General features: G+C 38.1%; 1 pseudogene; it reads left to right on the top strand.

Annotated features, from left to right (window-relative positions):
- The first annotated feature begins 6,364 nt into the window (after nucleotides 1-6,364).
- Nucleotides 6,365-6,495, top strand: LOC121145197 (annotated as a pseudogene).
- Nucleotides 6,496-6,983: the final 488 nt, after the last annotated feature.

Raw genomic sequence — 6,983 nt, 5'->3', positions numbered from 1 at the left:
GAAGAGTTTCTACACTCTGCAGCCGGATTTTTATGTCATGCAAATCCATCATAGAAGCCCAGCCATGGGGAAAGCGGAGAAAGCATCATGTAATGCTAGAAAGAGCTTTTCTACACACTGGATTTCCGCTGGAGCAAGACACAGAAACATCTCGCTCTCTCTTACATACACACACACACACACACACACACACACACACACACACACCACATGACATGTACGGTTTGCTTAGTCACAGATGCTTCCTGGTCAAAAATATCCAGTCTGGTTTGCTACAAGCCCAACATATTTTGAGATGTGAACACACCAAGCACTTGTTCTCTGTTCTCTCCCTCCTCTTCATTTCACACTGGTTAACCACTCCCACAGCCCCAGCACCATCCCTGGTTTCCAGCTAACACAGTGCTTCTGGACTGACCCAGAATATTCTGATATGCACTTGTTTCTTTCATGCAGTTACTTCTACCACCCCACACGGTCCACTGTTTTTGTGAAGCAGGCTGTGTGCTAGTCACTGGGAATGTTAAACTACCTGTACTAGATCAGTAAAAATGAACCCATGCTGTTGTGCCCTATTTATGCTAGTTTATCTACTTGACATATCCTTTCTTGCTCTTTTTACGGCTTAAATCTACTATGTTGTCAGGCTTACCTCAGATCCAGAAAATGAAGGTCTGAGCATGAAGGGGTATACTTCAGGTCTCACTTCCCACATACAATCATAGCAAATAAAAACAACAGAAACAATCAATACAGTTAATCTAAAAGCTTCAAAAGGGAAAACTGCAATGCAGACATTGAAGGGGTCCTGGCGTTGGGTCTGTGAATAGAAACAGTTCTCGGTATTCACAGCAGCGGAAGTAACTGTTGTGAACATGAGCCATGTTAACCTGGGTGGTCTTGAAGTCTGAGAAGAACAGCAAAGAGGATGGCTGTGGAATGATGACAAGACAGCCAACCCTTTCCTCTGAGGACCATCCAAGGGATCCTAAGAGATCAGTTTCCTTGGCTTCAACAAATGTCCCAGTGGAATCGAAAGTCACATAGTTTTTGGGTTGTGAAGACTCCAAGAAGAAATGTATTTTGAATAGATCCTAAATATGTGAATGCTTCTATGTCACAGAACAGGAAATTTTGACATGAGTTTCTACTAAAAATAAAATATCACACAGACAACCAAATCACAAAGATGGAGAATCATCGTAGGAAACAAATGTAAGTGTTCCTGAATCAGATGATCCCATAATCTTAAAGAAATTTTGGAGTCTACGTATGTTTAAAATTGTAAAAAAAATTATTTAGAATAGAACATATGAACACTGCCGAAAGTTTGTAAACAAATGGAAATGAAAGATAAATTCACTTTGGCAGCGAAAAATTTTGAGATCCATGCGTGGACTTCCTCTTACAACTAAGCAAACGATGTTTAATACAGCTGACTGTTAAAAAGAAATCAAAACAGTAAAAGAAAGTTGCTTCTTATAATTACAAAGAGAGAAAAGATAAGATTAAAACTAAATGATAGAGTAAGAATAGTTCTCATTCATCTATTAGAATATAAATCCAGAGACAGCAGTACTCATCAAGAAATTGGTAACTGTGGTTTAAATATTATTGAAAACAATACAGAGTTCCAGGACATATGATGAAAGGTATCACATATCCTGGATATTTTATATGAAAAAATGTCAAAGCAAATTCTGAAAAGCAAAAGAAAGGAATCGGAGAGATCACCCACAGAAGAAAAAGGATTAACCTGACATCTGTCAACCCAGCCTCACATAACCAGGCTAATCCATCATTTGCAAGTAAGACTAGGGAGAAAACATCTTCAGAAATTAAAGGGCTTGATCATTGATGCATTGTTTCCTGAAAAAGGATCATTAAAGTAACAATAGACCCTAACTGGAATGTGTTGGATACAAGAAATAATACTGAGGAAACAGTGTAAGCGAAATGCAGATATTACTAAATAAGTGTGAGCTTCAAATGCAAGCATAGATATGTGTCTGTGTATGCATATGCATGGGTGATGGAACTTCTAAGACTTCACAGAATTTAATTAAAAGATAAATTTATTTTGGTGCAAAACCCTTTAGAGCCATGCTTATAAAGGATCTTCAAAAAGTCCAAGACTTGTATACATGTTGTGATCAAATTATATCAGGATTTCATGATTTTTTTTATTAAAACTAATTTATGTTTTAATGACATTTGTCCAAGAACTTTTTGCAGTGCCTTTTTATCCTAGTGGAAGGTTAAAAGAGGTGGAAGTAAGCAAACAACCCACCTAACCAGGAACTTTTCCATTACATGGAAGGCAGGAGAATGTATTACATAGCTACTGGATAGCTATGTGTCTCACAGATTCTCAAAGAAAACAGAAATGCTGCTCTATTATAAAATGCATGTTAAAAATCAAAGCATATTCTTTAAATTAACCCATATTAAACATATTATTTCTTTATTATTATTATTTTATGATACATTTCCATAGGCTCTGGAATTTCCCTTACACCCTTCCCAAATCTCCTCCTTCCCCTATAAATTTCCCTCAGATTATTACAATAGCATAATTCTCAACCATAAGTCCATCATTGCAGGCATGGACAATGGCAGAGACTCCAGTATCTTATTGTCAAGATATATTTTACAGTTTCATTGGAAATCCATCTTTGATCTGGAAGTGGAGATGTATCGTGCATTGTATTTTCACATCTGGATATACTAGTATCCATTACACAGTTACTATACATCCCTGTCAATGAAAAGTCACAAACCAAAATCAACAACTGGAAGATAAATAGAAACTTACAACATCAAATGAAATTAAATAAAATGCTACTGAGCGACTAATGTGTCCCTGAAGAAATGAAAAAGAAAATCAAGAACCTTCTTGGAGTAAATGATGTTACTATGTGACCTATGAGTCAGTGATGAATTTAATATGAGAAAAGAATCCATTTGGAAAAAATGAAAATAAAAACATAAACACCAAAATCCATAAGATACAGTTTCTGTTGATCTTTGTTGGAGAGATGTGTCTCCTGTAGGCAACAGATAAATGGGTTTTGGTTTTTTTGATTCACTTTACTAACCTATGTTTGATTGATGGTTTGAAGCAATTTGCATTCAGGATTGATATGAATGGTTGGTAATTTGGTCCTGTCATTTTTGCAATGGGTTGTTGGTTGTTTGATTTAGTCTTTTGTTGTAATTTTACCGGGATATTTTTTACATTTGCCTTTAGTGTGGGTGGATGCTATTCCTTTACTCTGACAAGAAAGTATCTTGAAGTATCACATATAGGGCAGGTCTAGAAGAGGTGTATTTTTTGAGCTTTTATTTACTGTGGAAAATTTTATTTCATTTTCAAAGACAAAGGAAAGTTTTGCTGGGTACGTTATTCCTGGCTGATAATTCATTTCTTTTAAAATATGCAATATGCTGCCCCATTCACTTCTGCCTGAAGAGTTTCCTGTGAGAGGTCTCCTGTGACTCTGATTGTCATTCCTCTATATGTCAATAATTTTTTTTCACCTGCACATTTAAGGATCTTTTCCTTACGTTCAGCTGAAGAGAGTTTGATTATCATGTGTTGTGGTGAAGATCACTTCTGAGGAATCCTGTTCAGAGTTCTGTGCCTCTCCTGTATTCTGTTTCCCAATTATTTCCCCAGATTATGAAGTTTTCCTTTGTTATTTCATTGAATATATTTTTAAACCCAGCTTCCTTTTATGCACCTTTGGGACTCCCGTAACTCTTATATTTGGCCTTTTAATAGTGTCCCTTAATTCTTGAATACCTTTTTATAGCCTGATCCAGCTCTGCTTACAGCTTTTTGTTGTTTCCCCCTGGTAACAGGAAACATCTTCTAATTTTGAGATTCTTTCTTCTGCCTCCTTCATTCTATTATTGAAATTTACCACTGAATTTTATTTTGTTCCGTGTGTCCTTCAGTTCCAATAATTTGGCTTGATTTTGTTTCAGTGATGCTATTTCCTGTGTGATATATTCCTTAAAATCCTGCATGTGCTTCTTCTTGTTGATAACAATCTTTATAATGAGTTTTCTGAATTCCTTATCCCCATTTCCTCGATGTATTCCTCAGTTAACTCTCAGACTAACAAAGACTTTGCTCTTTTGCAGGGGAATCTTCAGTAATATTAATTGTGCATTTGTTTCTTCTTTTGCTCTTGGTCATTTTGCTTCTGGTTAGCAGATTCTTCTCCTTAGAGCAGGTGTCTAAGCTGTGTCACTCACAGTTCTATACTTTGATTTTTACTTGTTGTGATTGGTAAATGATTCTTTGTGTTCAGTCATTTGTGCCACTCCCTCTACCTAGTTTCAGGTCTGCACATCTTGTGTTAAGATTTCCACCACAGTCTCTGTAGCTTCAGCTCCTGGCTCACCAGCCTTCACCTTTTGTGATTCTGTGCTGTTGCTGCACCATTGTCTATACAAACTTTTTCCTATTTCCTGTTTGAGCAGCTCCAAGGATTAGGGAGACACCAGGTGTCCTAATTAACCAGGCTGTTATTGATGCTGATCTTGCTAGAACATGCTGACCATTAGGTCTGAGGGCCACCTGGATCTATTTTGACCCATAGGAGGCCAAAGTCAGTATAATTTTCCTTGTGAGACTATGCAATACAATGAGCTGGACATGAGTTTTCATTGTTTTCCCTGCAGTCTCATAGCCTTTGCCACATTATACAAAATGGCACTTGATGTGCCACTGGTGGAGTTCTGGCTCTGTTGGCCATTAAGTCTGGGGGATAACTAGACCTATTTTAGGTGGAATCTGTAGGATGCCATGTCAGTGTATTGCACTGAGCCAGAAATGAGTTTGCTCCTTTGCCTTTTTATACAAAATGGTGCCTGATTTGACTGTGGTGGGGATTTGGGCTGATGTCCACCCTGTGCTGTCACTGCCTGCTTGAAGTATACTTCTCTGTCTCTGTTCCTGGTCAAATCAAACAAATCAGCAGGACTGGCAATTCTTTGCTTGGGCTTACCTGCTGAGCTCCCGATGACCCTTCCTTCCATCCAGGCTGCTGGTGCAGCTCGGGATGCTGGTGGAGCTCAGATCCCTACTTGCTGAATGCCACTGGGGTATTTGGTGACTGCAACACCACAGTATTTTCTCTGCTATTTTCCCTTGTCTGTCAGGACCCAGGTGCCCCTTTGCCATTGGCCTGTCCTCTCCCATTTCCTGCAATGTGCCCCCTCTTCTTCTCCCTGGCTAATGATTCCCCATCGGTTTAAAAGTATCCTAGCCCTATTCCTTTGTATTGATTCTCAAATTTAATGTATTATTTCTAATTAGAAATAGGGAAATAAAGCTAAAAGTGTAAGCAAGGAAAGAGGCAAAATAAATCCAAGATAAGACATAATAAAGGATTGCTACTTAGCAATTGAAATGAATTTCTAGATTTTCAAGAATTACCCAGGGCTGAAGACAAAACCATGATATTCAGATTAAAAGAATGTTCATGATGTTTATATAAGGTATTAGCATAAGCATATTTTCGAATAGATGAAACAGTGCTATGTGTTGTTTGTGGGTATATAAAAATGCAGAAATATAATTCTAAAGTGCTCACACCATCACCTGCACAGGCACTGCCTCTGAAGACACAAAAAGATATAGAGAATGGAAAAGATACATGAACATGTTGTTGACAATATGAGTATTGGCAATCTTTACATCTGAGCCGGTTAAAGCACCTTTTAAAAATATTGATATTAGTTAAATGCAGTTTTAGAAATGCAAATGTCTTATGTCATGCTATTCTATACTCAATAGTCTTTATAATTTGAAACATTTCATGTATAGAAAGAAAATTTGACTTGGAATGCCTCTTCCCCAGAGAAACTTCTAGGCCTTCTTCAGAATATCTGGTGGCTTTCTCTTTTGCTTTTGCAATATCATCTATCAGAGTACCTGTTATAACATAGCTTAGGTGGTAATGTCTGGAAACAAAATTTGGACAGAGAAAAACTTTTGACTCTGGCAAAATCGATAGCAACAGGACATCTCCATTCAGGGGAGATGGCTTCCATTTGCAGCACAGTGTCTACTTGACACTGTGCTGCTGGGCATGAAGGGGAGTAACCAAGTAACATTTTTCCCCCCAGTAAAGTCCTGAGAGCTAAGAACTCAGGAAGAGTGTCAACACTCACAAAATAGCTACAACCTGGATGCATCAGTCCCATATATGACATCTGGATGGAACACGAACAGCTTCTACATCTTTATGTTTCCACTAAGAGTCCCTTAACTCAGGGGCTAGTTTGGACAAATTAGGATGGATGGCCTATGTCTTACAGTCTTACACAGCTTTTAAAAAAAGTTTATTTTAGCTTTGTGCAGTGCCAGTATCATAGCCAATGAAGTTTATCCGAGGCACGATTATTGCTAATTGAAAAGTTTATTTATTTTTGTTTGAGTGGCAGACTTACAGAAAAAAGGAGAGACAGAGAAATAGCTCTTCCATCTGCTGATTCACTACCCAAATGACCACAATGGATAGAGCTGAACTGATTTGAAGCCCAGGAGCCAGGAGATCCTTCTAGGTCTCCCACACAGGTGCATGGATCCAAAGATCTTGGTCCATTTTCTACTGCTTTCCCAGGATACAGAAAGGCGGCTGGAAGGGAAGTGGGACATGAGCAGATGCCTGTATGGAATACTGGTGCTTCCAAGATGAAGGTTTAGCCACCAAGCTACTATGTTGGGCCTTACCCACATTTTGATTAACAGACTTAGCTTAATGTCTCATGTAGGAGACTGGACCATGCATTTTAGAACCTGAAATCATCTTGAAGTGAATGTCTCGCAACCTCTAAACAGGGAAAGCCTATAGTGTGCCATTGATTGGCTAATTGCTACTCTGATAAAGGCATTCCTGTGTGCATCAATATCTTTGGAATTTACTTAGCACCTACTATTTTCTGGAAATTTTAATGTGCACATTTAG

Source organism: Ochotona curzoniae, unplaced genomic scaffold (genome assembly GCF_017591425.1).
Source record: "Ochotona curzoniae isolate NIBS_2020 unplaced genomic scaffold, NIBS_Ocur_1.0 scaffold_3208, whole genome shotgun sequence".
Lineage (NCBI taxonomy): Eukaryota > Metazoa > Chordata > Mammalia > Lagomorpha > Ochotonidae > Ochotona > Ochotona curzoniae.
The sequence above is the reverse complement of the archived record's forward strand: the minus strand, read 5'-3'. Positions and strand labels throughout refer to the sequence as shown.